General features: G+C 36.6%; 1 protein-coding gene across 3 annotated transcripts in view; it reads right to left on the bottom strand.

Annotated features, from left to right (window-relative positions):
* Positions 1-12,179, bottom strand: part of BMPR1B (bone morphogenetic protein receptor type 1B) — a 421,980-nt gene that overhangs the window by 219,599 nt on the left and 190,202 nt on the right. Inside the window, exon 2 of one of the 3 annotated variants that reach the window (XM_033400369.2) lies at positions 8,231-8,378. The exons of 1 other annotated variant lie outside the window; for it this stretch is intronic. The gene's annotated coding sequence lies outside the window, so the exon portion shown is untranslated. The remainder of the gene's footprint in view (positions 1-8,230; positions 8,379-12,179) is intronic. One more of the 3 variants, XM_033400370.2, reaches the window with a different exon arrangement.

Genomic DNA, 12,179 nt, shown 5'->3' with positions numbered 1-12,179 from the left:
TTTAAAACAAAAAACAGACACATGGGAGGCATACAGTTTGTCACTGCAAATCACAGTAATAAATTATTATTCAGAAAGAAAAAGTCTGATAAGATACAATAAAGAATTTTAAAGGTAGGCCTGTAACAGTTATATAAATTTCTCTGCTAAAATTATTTATTTCTGCTTTACTATTACACAGATTAGAAATAGATATATTTATTTTCCTACACAAACATAATCCATAGATGTTTTAATCAAGATATTTTTTTCACATCATCACGTTAGATTCTTACCTTTATGGTAAAAAGTAAGCTTTTTTTTTTTTTTAAACTTCGAGGAAAATAATACTTGCTTTTTTTCTATTTAAAGGCTGGAAATGGAACGCTCAAATGCTGGAAAACCTGATATTTTCAAAATAAAATTCAACTGAAGATATGCTACATCTATTGACACAAACTACAAGTCAATTTCTTACTGATTCTGTGAAGTTATACTGAATAAGAGGTAGAGAAAAACCTTTTAGCCAATGTGCTAAATGACGGTCACCCCTGGTTTCCCCAGTTGTATTATGAAATGTTCCATACATGGGGCCCATGTCATTACTAGATCTGTTAACAGTTTCACAGCTCAGAGCCTGGCTTCATTTGTTAAGCATCAAGCTGCCCTATCACTTGTATAGAGCTGAAAAGGTTGTTATGGTTCATAATGTAAAACTCACCAAAGTGCACAGCTGCTGTTCATATTCTCAAAGAAGTCTGTTATAATAATGATGTCACGGAAAAAGGCTGGAATCTATTACATGTCCCAGACAGCCAAGCCATTCAATCTCTCCAGCCAATGCAGGTATATAGGTTGCACTATAAACATTGCGGTAGCATCACAATAAGGCAAAAAGTTCAGTTCAAAAAAAAAAAATCACTGAGGGCAGGTGATTAGGACCTATATTTATAGTCCTGTCTTCAGGAAGCTTCACTTAACCACTGCAACGACCCACAAAGCACGAACATCACCATCTAACTGACACCCTACTGTGAACACCAAGCTTTGCAAAAATTACAATATAAATCATCAGGCTCTTGAAGGAAACTATACAAGGTCATCTAAACAAACAAAACAATTTCTCTTCAGCTATAATATGTATCTACACAGGAAGTGTGATAAATTGAATCCTGGCCTCCAGAGAAATGCAAAGCAATAATACATTATTAATTTTAAGAGCTAACCTATGAATTTAAAAACTGCTATGACTTGTTATGGCACAGAATGTTAAGTAGCTCCAGACCCTGGCAGATAGAAGAGAAGATGTACAAAAGAAGTCTGGTTTCCTTATTTTAGTATTCTTGTATAACAAGACATACAAACCCTTTTCCAAGTGAGAATTTTTAAAGGGATTTTAGAGATATACGAATATTAAATAGTTTCTACTGTATACATCTGCAACATTTTAACTATTTTCATGAAATTAAAAATTAAAGAAAAGAGAAATTTTGAGCATCAAAAGTACAAAAGACAACTATTAAAATTATTTCAATGCTCTTGAGATAAGAACAGAGCAGATGCCGAACACTGAAAAAGGCCTAAATTCCAGTTCCAAATCTGCCACTAATTACTTGTTTAATCTTAAACGATTCATTTAACAGCACTCCATTTCAATTTCCTTCACTTTAAAAATGAAAACCATAAGAAATGACAATATATGAAGTTCCACTTCCCCACAATAGTATTTCTCAACCTACAGTCTTCAGGTATGGGAGGACCAAGCCTCTGAATGACGACAGCTCAGCCAGACTGGCTTAGGCAGGGCACCGTCCTATGCACTGAACACATGTGAATTCATTTAACATTCAAACAAACCTATGTGTTAGGTACTATTATTATTATCCTCATTTACAGGTAAAGACAAGTAGTGAACGGAAGAGTGAGAATTCACATTCAGGACAACCGACTCCGGGGCCAGCTCTTTTCTCCGCCATACGAGACTACTGCATTATACTGAGATATTCTTTGGAATGAAGAGGTCTAGCTGTTTTATTTTCTAGTAATAGGGAAAAGTAAAAGTTTCAGAGTGGAAGGTTTGCTGATTGAGGATACTGCAGTGCTTCAGATCACAGCTGTTCTACAATACAGTACAATATGCGGAGAAAGTATTAGACAATCCCTAGCTCCTAATCAGTTTTATTTTGTTCACAAAATGCAAACATATCCTCAGGGTTGCACATATGACCATTTTATATGCATGGACATACTCTATCGTATGCCTGCAACTCTAAGGTAAAAATTCTTAACACCTGCTTATATTTGGTGTTATACTCTGAGGCTAGAATTCAGTACAATAATGGTATACCATAAAGCGGCAGCAACAGTTAAATGTGATATTAGCTATAAGATGACATTTAAACATAGTATCTGTTACATATAACTACAGTTTGAAAATGAAATGTTTCAACCATGATTATTTATGGCTGAAGGCAAACCCTACTTATGAGCATGAAAATGGCTCTGTTTAATTTACTGCCTATTGAGACTTGTTTCTTTGGTTGATTAATTGTAAGTAAACCAAGAACAGTTTAATCTCAGCAGCATGAAACATAAATATTCTGAAGTTCTAAAGTTTGTTTACTATCTTGACAGGAGTACAATATACTCACAAAATTTCCTACATGTTCCCAGTCACTTATGATCACTAATCAGTTAACTTCACAGATAGAAAATACCTTACATATTTTTTACTTCTTCATCGAAGTGGTGAAATGTAGAGATTCTTTTCCTCTATTTTAATAGGCCACATAGCTCTAAAATCTCTGAGAATTCCAACTCCTTCACTGCATCTTCACGCAGCTGTGAAAATAAAGTTACTCTGACGGCATTTAAGTTCTTCCTTGCCACAATATAATATACATGCCAAAGTACAGAAGAAGAAAAGAAAAATCAATTGAGCAGTATCAGGGCTACAGAAAACCAATCCTCATCCTACCGCTTCCTCCTCTTTCTGAAGCAACGACGACAGGCAGGTAGAACTCAAATCCGACTCGCTTTTCTGTCTTCTAGTCCTTCACCTGTGCCAAAGAACTATGTAATCAGAGAACTCCTTTTACAGCAAATAGCCCCTGTACAAGGTAAGCGTGGAAACAGATTCTAAATCATGTGAAACGTTTTGGGCACAGCTGGCAGAACACCTGTTGGGCATGGATGAGTGATGTGTGAAACACAAAACAACAGAAGCAAAGGACTGTTCACACAGCTCTCACTGCACACTTTTCAGACAATTTTAAATTTGCTCAAAGACTCTGATGAAAAAGCAACAAACTAGAATTAGATTAACATTTTATTTTTCTTCTTGAGCACAGAAAGCCACGCACTGAAAATAAGCTCCCCAAAACGAATCGTTATCAATTCAATTCAACAATCTCACGGATGTAAGAAAGTACTATAACATGCTAATTTTTCTTTCTTTTACTTGTTTATGTGGCCCACACCACCTGCCAACTTTCACCATAATTTTTAATCTTTTTAAATGCCTACATTTTACAGACAAAAATGGAAAACCTCTGTAAAGAAAATATTACTTTCAACTTTACTATTTTGAACTACTAAATGTTTACTCAAAGTTAATAACCAGCACTTTTTTTTTCTTTCATCACCTATAGGAGAGCCAGAGTGCACATTTCACAACTAAAGTGTAGAAGGCGTGTAAAGAAAGAACCTAGTTGAATTTCATAAGATTTTTCACCAAACCAAAAAAATAAATAAAATATGGCTTCAATCATTAAAGTTCCAACATTCGAATAAAGCATCTGACTTTCTACCTCTGAGAACTTGTTTCTAACCAATCAATAAGCATTTACTGCATCCTTATAATGTACCTACTACCATGTACCTTAAAACTCAGACCAACTTTTCCACAGGGAGTTGGAAAAAAGCAAGCAGAGAAATCAGTTAACTATCTGTGCCAAAATCCAGTCATTCAAGGATGAAAGCCTTGAGAGGATTATGAAAACAAGAATGCACTTTAGGGGTGAACTCCGGAGATCAAAAGAGGATGAGTAACAGAACTTGGTAATACATTCAATTCAGCATAAAGGAGAGGAACGAGTTTGGTGCGATTACAGTGGCCTTAGTGCATAGCTAACGATATGGTAAAGAAACGCTGAAATGAGTAATAACCTAAGTTGACTAGCAATCCAGCAGCCTCATAGAAATTCAGCCCATACGTACTGTACAACTCAGTAATGTTTACTTCTTCACATGTTCAACGCTTGTGATAAAGGCAAAAGAAAAAAATCTTTAAAAACTTAAAGCTCTGGCAAAACTACAGAAATTTTTATCATCAGGAACTATGACATGTTGAAAATATCATAAGCAATGCTGCAGAAGCCTGAATTTATAAGAAGTCAGGTGGAAAAATTAACCAGACCCAGTGTCTGTGTCTTGAACAATTCTTGCTTTGTTATTTCATAAATGTTTGGTTTTTACATCATCATCATAATAACCCCCCCCCCATGCATTAGTATTGTTGGCTTCGTTTCTGGACCAAAAAAAAAGAGGGGGGAGGGTAGTATTAGATTAATTTGTAATAGTATCTGATTCAAAACAAACAATTCAACTTGAAGCACTGACCACACTGACTAACCAGAATACTGTTGAAATTCACCAGGTACTTACAGGACGGCTGGATTCCTTCAGTTGTGGCAAAAGTATCCTAAAATGGCTTTGGCTTTCAAATGTGTTGCACCAAAACAAGACATTTTCCTAGGTAATATCTAAAAACAGTTATATCAAACTAGGAAAATCTGAAAATATAACCACTAACCCTAAAAACTGGAAAATAACAAATGAGATTTTTTGCTACATATTGCCAAATTGTGTTAGTAATATGCCACCTCTACCGATTGTTTCCAGCAAGAAATTAAGAGAAAATAAGAAAGTTATGGCTAGATATCAAATGTTAGTTTTCAGTTTGCTCTGGACCTGACTTTAAGTGACAAAGCTTATGACTTTTACAAACTTGACAAAGTAAAGAAACTCATACTACATTAGTCTAGGAAAATTTACAAATGTGCAAGTACAATGGGCCCTCAGGCCCACTTTCAAATTGTAGTTTAAGTTTTCATGACAACCTAATAACATCACAGACCACCATACTGTCAAGAACTATTACTTCTATGTTGAAGAGTTTAGTTATTACCCTGGTTTTAACTCATAGTGGTGGTTACTCCCTAATTATAAAAGCTGTAAAAATTATTCTACCGCAAAGGAGAAGTGTGGGAAAAACTTAAATTTGTAGTTTTTTTGGCTCACATACAGAATTCTCAATCTATCACTTTAAGCTTCTGGTTCCATCACCAATTTCCTTAATCCTTTGCTGAAAGTTGGTGATTCCCAATTTAGGATGCCAGAGTCCTAAAACAATGTATTCGTCAAACAGTAAAGGGGACACAGTGACTAAAAGTTGAGTTTATGTTATCAGATGGTCTGGGGTCTTGGGCAAAGCTTAAAAACCTCTCTTTGCCCTAGTTTCCCTTCAACATAGGGTTGAGGTAGAAACAGGGTATTGTGGAAATTATGATGTGCTTTAAAAGAGGGTTTGGCATATGGTAAATGTAGCTATGATCATAGTTTGTCTTTTGGTGCCCAGAAATACGCAGCAACTTGAAGCCACTCCTACCTCCCTATGTTTGAAAAGCTATCAATTCAGCACGCTCTAATCCTAAATTGCAAGGACCAAACAGGAGCTTTAAAAATTATAAGTGATTCTGGACTGAGATGGATATAAATATTTCTTCCTGTTTCTCCCACTAGACAACGACAACTAAAAACTCTGAACATCATCTACAAAATGCACATAGGAAGACTATGGAATGTGCAGAGGAGATGACCAGCCAGGGACCTCAGGACCCAAGGGAAACAACATGGCTTAGAGTTCCCTAACTTTCTTCCTGCCTCACATATCCTAGGCTGAGGCAGCATTATCTTCAATGTACTCAGGAAACTAATAGACAAGTGAGAAATGTATAAACATTGTGGTTATAGATTTCAGCCTTTAGAGCCCTACATAATTACTTGCTCAATTTGTGAACCTTCTACACCTTCCCACTGGCATTCTCTCTTTTGACTCCCCAGGAAGATGGTTTCTCTCCCATCAAACAGTCGTGCCCCAACTCAGTTTAAACCCTTTCTCACTGTTCCCCTGAAAACTAATGAATTTGGCTTGTTTTTGTTATCTCTGGTTTTCTTTTCATTTTCCCTATGAGGGTAAAGAATGTTCTAGACATAACATCTTTGACCCCAGTAAATACTGTTCACAACTATTCTTTAGAACCAAGCTAAAGAGAGGTCTTACCTCACTGCCATAATAAGATGATTCTGTCAATCATTCCATTTCCTACTTGGGCATCTGCCTATAGAACTTTATTCAGCCCAGATTCTGTTTCAAATGGATTAATCCCTTTCCAATACATACCTAGTATCCACCTCAACTTTCATGCATTGTTCTAATTTCCCCTATTTGATTTTTGGCCCTTTACAAAATAAAAATATTCAACATTTGCCTATACAGTAAACCTATCTAAGACTTAGTAAAAATAAGCTAGACAAAACATGCAAAGGACTCATCAATCCAATAACCAACACTTTGCTCATGCCTCAGACCACGAACCAACCTCAACTCCCTCACTATCCCATGAAACTTTTATCTAGTCCAAGAAGCTTATCTCATAACTTAAACTTGATCTTTGCCCTTCCTCCAAACCACCATGTGTATTATGTGTGTATATGTTAAACTTTTAAAATACACATAATTCCTTTGTATACTATGCTTTATCTTGTGTTCCCAATTATTTCATGTGTTTACATCTTGTCCACCAAATAAAATCACAACCTGATTGAAAACAGGAACTAAATCATATTCTTAGAATTTTTCCTACACTATAAATAGCATGGTGCTAAAACACAAAGCAGTTATCAATTTATTCATTCAGTGCATGACAGCTGAATCACTGCTAGCTAGTGCGTTGAAGGCTGGGGATGAAGAGGAAAACAGAAGGCGGTGTCTGTCCCCAAAGGGTTTACTGAGTACTGTGAGGGAGCCATGAAAACATTTACATTGAGAATCAAATCAGAGATGTAGTCAAGGCATTAGGAGAAGACAGAGGGGAAGAACCAAACTCTGCCAAGGAAAGTATCACAGACGAAAAAATATTTCCTTCAAATAGAATCATGAAGGATAAATAAAACTTCGCCAGGCAAACAAGAGAAGAGGTAGGAATGACTTTCCAGAAAGAGGAAGCAGCACTGTGCCAAAGGACACAATCATGAATGAATGAGCCAGCAGATAAACTGAGGAACCATTAAAAGCCAATAGGCTATAATGTAGGGAGGGAAAGGGCAGTGACAAGGACAGAATGGCAGGTAAGGATCTGATGAAGCTGAAGGGCCCTGTATGCTACAGGATGTAATCCTGGAAGCATTAAAGGTCATGGATGAGAGCGTGGTAGGATCAGATATCCCTGCTGCTCCTGAAATGGTAGACAGTTTGGAAAGGGGAAAAGCAGACAGATGTTAGGAAGCTATTTTAAAGTATAACTGAGAAATGATGAGGATATGAGAAAAGGGGTGCAAGAAATGGAATCATGATCACTGAAAGTATAGGTGTGGATGAAAACAAACTGAGTGAGAAGAGAGGCAAGCCAAGGAAAGACTGTGCAACGTCGACATTTACCATGAATCTTTACTGAAAGTCAAATCCATTCTTAGTTTGTGAATAAATATTTCTTCTATCTTTATAACTGTAGTTCTCAGTGTATAAACAAGAAAAAACAGGCCAAGATGAACATTTTAAAGCCTCAACTGGAAACCAAGTTTATCCACCTACTGATCTTGGAATGTCTTTCAAACACTAAGTGTGCAGAGATAACAGAATTCCATCTCCCCCACCCACCCCAACCTGTCAAAGTGAAGACACTGCCAACATACCTGTTCATCAGGTTTTCTTTTGAAATGGGTACAAAGAAAATTCACTTCAAGGCAGTAAACAGAGTCTACGTCACTCTTTCTGTTTGGCCTCTATACAACTTGACTTCCCGCCTTCACTAGTACCTCCCCTTTAGCCCCTACCCCAGATTTCCAATTACTGCTTTAACACCTTAACTAACCTTTACGTGACCTGGTTAGACATATGGTGAATTGCCTGTATAACTTGACACACAAACTCATTTTATGGTTCTTCCCTTAAAATCAATGATTTAATTACCATGAGGTGAAGTATCATGGCAAATCTGACTTGCTTCAGATACCAACCAGATAAACAGGCCACTGATAACTGAAGTAAACAACGTTCTTGATGATTATGCGCAGTGCATCCACGTCAGATACATTCACTCTCTTGACCACGCTGAAACCTATTAAACAAGTAAATAAATGGAAAAAAAATGCAATGTGAGGTTCACATTACATTTCAACAACAACATGCACACAAAACCTAAAACTTTCACTCCACTACTGGAAGCAACATAACTTTAGAAAGGTAAAGCATTTTCCTCTCAAATCATATGCCAGTATCTATTTATTCTGTTCATCCTAATATCCTGTGAGCATCTACTATATCTATGCACTATGCCTTCACTGAAAAGTATATGAAATCTTGCATTTTCCTTTTGGTAAAGTGACTGCCAATAACCGAATGAAAACGGCATCTACCCAAAGGCTACCACCTCATCCTTTAGTTCTCAGCTCTAATACTGCCTCCCTGAAAGCTATTCACTGAATATTTTGGCTACAACAGCATCTCACACACCTTCCAGTCACTCTCTGTCCTTTCAGCTTGTTTCACTGTGTACATAATAAGCAGCCTTGTCTTGAGTTACATTATTACTCTTTGTGTATGACTATTGCTACTGGACCGTAAGCCTCCATAGAGCTGGGAAGCAACAGTCTTGTTCACCACTTTATCAGCAGTGTCTAGAAGAGTGCCTGCCCTGTGCTCAACAGACATTTGGTGGCCTAATGAGTGCTTCCAAATCCACAAACTACCAAAATATTAAAACTCTGCTGTAAATAAAATCCTAACAGAAAAGGGTTTATTTGGTACTTCTGTGAGTTCACAAGACCCAGAGAGATGCATAACCAGACATTGACAGGCTAACATAAACAGATTTTTTTCATTTTGGCTTCTATCCAGCACTGATAGTGAATTCAGTGGCAGTCCAATGTTAACCGCCCTTGAAGAATATTTAAACTGTCTCTAAAATGAAGAAGGGAGAAAAGGAATATAAGGGGAAATAAAATTAATAAAGTTAATCTTCTTACTGATAGAAGCATAAATAGCAGAGTCAGGAATTCATAACATAAACACTTTTTTTAAATGTCACTCAAGCGTCAAGTTCCTATTTTTTTCTAGGAGTGACTGTGGTTGTTAATGAGCATACTACACTGGAACAGATAATACAGAAATTGTGGGAGTCTATATAAGTTGGCTTCTCTGGAGGTCAGAAGGATATTTGGATCAAATAATGTGAGGGCTTTGTTCAGTACTACTATAAAATATAAAAGAAGAAAACTGAAACAAAAAGGCACACAGAACCTTGTAGTATCTTACTTCCAAAACATGCGATGGGATAAAGCTACATTTTCAGAATCTGTTTCCTAAAAGAACCCAATATTAATTGCATGTTGATGTGTAAAGCACACAAAAGTTGCATTTTCTCTATTTTGGATCCCAGACTCTCAGTTCTGAAAGTATAGCCCATTGTACATAATTCCCAGGTCAGAGGTGCAGTGGACAAATTAATTAGTCTATTAAGTTTCAGTCGTATCCTGGCACTGATGTTTAGGTTAGCACCTTCAGCAACAAGTTTCTAACATTTAACTATGCTGCCATTTGTTCCTGAGAGAAATTAGGAATGAAGGGGGGAAAAAAAAAACACATAGCTGGGAAAAGTTCCCACTGACCTAAAGGCAGAAACATGCACGTGAGTCTGGAGTAGACTGATGTATTCATAAAAAGGAGAAAAACTTCAGTTGATTGGTTCTTGCTATTTTAAGTGATTAGGAGAAAAATAAATGGCTTCATATTGAAGTGAAATTTAAATAGCATTTAACACTCTACAAAATCAACCTAAAAAAAGATGATAATTTGCTATGACTTAGCACTGAAGAGAAACCACTTATTTCATAGGACGAATCTGTGAGGTATTTCACGAGATGATTAAATACTTGACTAAATATTTGTGGATGCTAAAAATGACTGAAATGAACCAAATCGCGTATTTGAAAAAATAGACATGAGACACGAACACAAACGCACAGAGGGAAAGAGGGAAAGGGAGGGAGGGAGAGAGAGAACTACCAGTTATCTTTCACCTTATAGCCAATAGCTACTGCAAGGTACATCCAAAAGAACAACATACCAGACATAGTTTGAAATTCAACAGTAAAAGCAAAATTTGTTGATTATCCTAGAGCACAATAGAATACCTCTGCACTATGTAGGAATTTTCTTTTCTCTTAAATTTTTCCTTTTCTTTTATTCAGGGGGTCATGGTGAAGTTGAATGTTTTCACAGCATCAGTGACCCAGATGTGTGTAAGATATTAGGGTCTAAAAGCTGTTCTGTGCATGAGCATTGGGTGTTCAGACTGTCTCAGGTAACTCTGAGAACAGTAACAAGAAATGAATGACTCAGTTTCTAATGACACTACCTGTCAAAACAAATATCTGTTACATACTGAGCAACCACACTATGTTAGAACCTGGATACACCTACATTAAAGTGATGTTAAAGACCAGGCCATTTAAAATCCAATCAGAATGCTGGATTACTGGAAAGGCAATCAGAGTAACTGTGGCTTATCATTTTCTCCTGAATATCCTATTATTTGGGCTCTATGAGAGTTTAGGTTCACCTAATTCTCCCCAAACACAGTGCCATTAAATTGAGGATTATTAAAATTTATAATTACATTTCTTAAGAGTTTTTCTTCAGGAAATAATCAGATATGTTCAAACAGAAAAGAGTTCTAGAGGTAAAAAATAATAATAGTATTTGTAATAGCAAAAAGCTTAAACAATGTCTAACAATAAGAAGATATTTCAATAAATTATGATATAATAGAATACTAAGAAGTCATTGAGGGCTTCCCTTGTGGCGCAGTGGTTGAGAGTCCGCCTGCCGATGCAGAGGACACAGGTTCGTGCCGCGGAGCGGCTGGGCCCGTGAGCCATGGCTGCTGGGCCTGCGCGTCCAGAGCCTGTGCTCCGCAACGGAAGAGGCCACAACAGTGAGAGGCCCGCGTACGGCAAAAAAAAAAAAAAAAAAAAAAGTCATTGAATGTCATGCTTTCAAGGAAAATTTAATGGGACAGGAAAATTCCTAGATTACGGCAGGCACATAAGGAAGAACTGAATAAAAATGCAGTGTACAAAACCTATACAAAAACTATATGCATAGTTTGATTCCAATTTTAATATATATGCACATTATATGAAAACATATCCATCTTTTGTACATAATATGCACAGTCATACAAAAAAGAGGAAAAAAAGACACACCAACATGTTCACAGAGGTTATCTTTGGGTAGTAGAACTGAACACAACTCTAATCACAAAAATATAATGCTTTTATAATTAGAAACGAAGCTATAGTAGCTACTGTAATAGTTTGAGCCAAGTGGAGTTGACCACAATTGAAGATAATGTTCCTTGTATAAGTCATCAGTGGAACAAAGGATGAGTTAGATATTTCTCAGTGATGTTCCCCTCAACCACTGCCTAAGACCCCCAAGTCCAACCAAGTCCACAAATCGTATCTTTGTCCCAGGTATGATTAATCCCTGTTCTTAAACTGTCTCCTCTTAATATGTGTATTAATCAAATTTCTACTTATCTGTGACATGTATTGTAAAAATGCACAAGATTTCTGTATCTATGGCCTTGGAATTTCTTCTCTGAGGCCAAAAAAGGGTGTGTGTGTACGTATATATTTGACAAACTCATTTATTTATGATAAACTACCTTAAACCTGCCTCACATACAGCAATGGATATTTGTACAAGCTCTGCTGAAAAGAATCCCATCCTTCAAACTGACAGTTACAGTTTCCCCAAAACATGTCATTTTAAAAGTGGGTTTTTAAATAGCACTTTGAATCAACACTGCCAACTTTTTAAAGTGTTTAAAAAGATGCAGTTACTCCCTAGATTC

The sequence above is a fragment of the Orcinus orca genome, chromosome 4 (assembly GCF_937001465.1).
Source record: "Orcinus orca chromosome 4, mOrcOrc1.1, whole genome shotgun sequence".
In the NCBI taxonomy this organism is placed as follows: domain Eukaryota; kingdom Metazoa; phylum Chordata; class Mammalia; order Artiodactyla; family Delphinidae; genus Orcinus; species Orcinus orca.
Note: the sequence above shows the minus strand (reverse complement) of the source record. Positions and strands in the feature narration are given on the sequence as shown.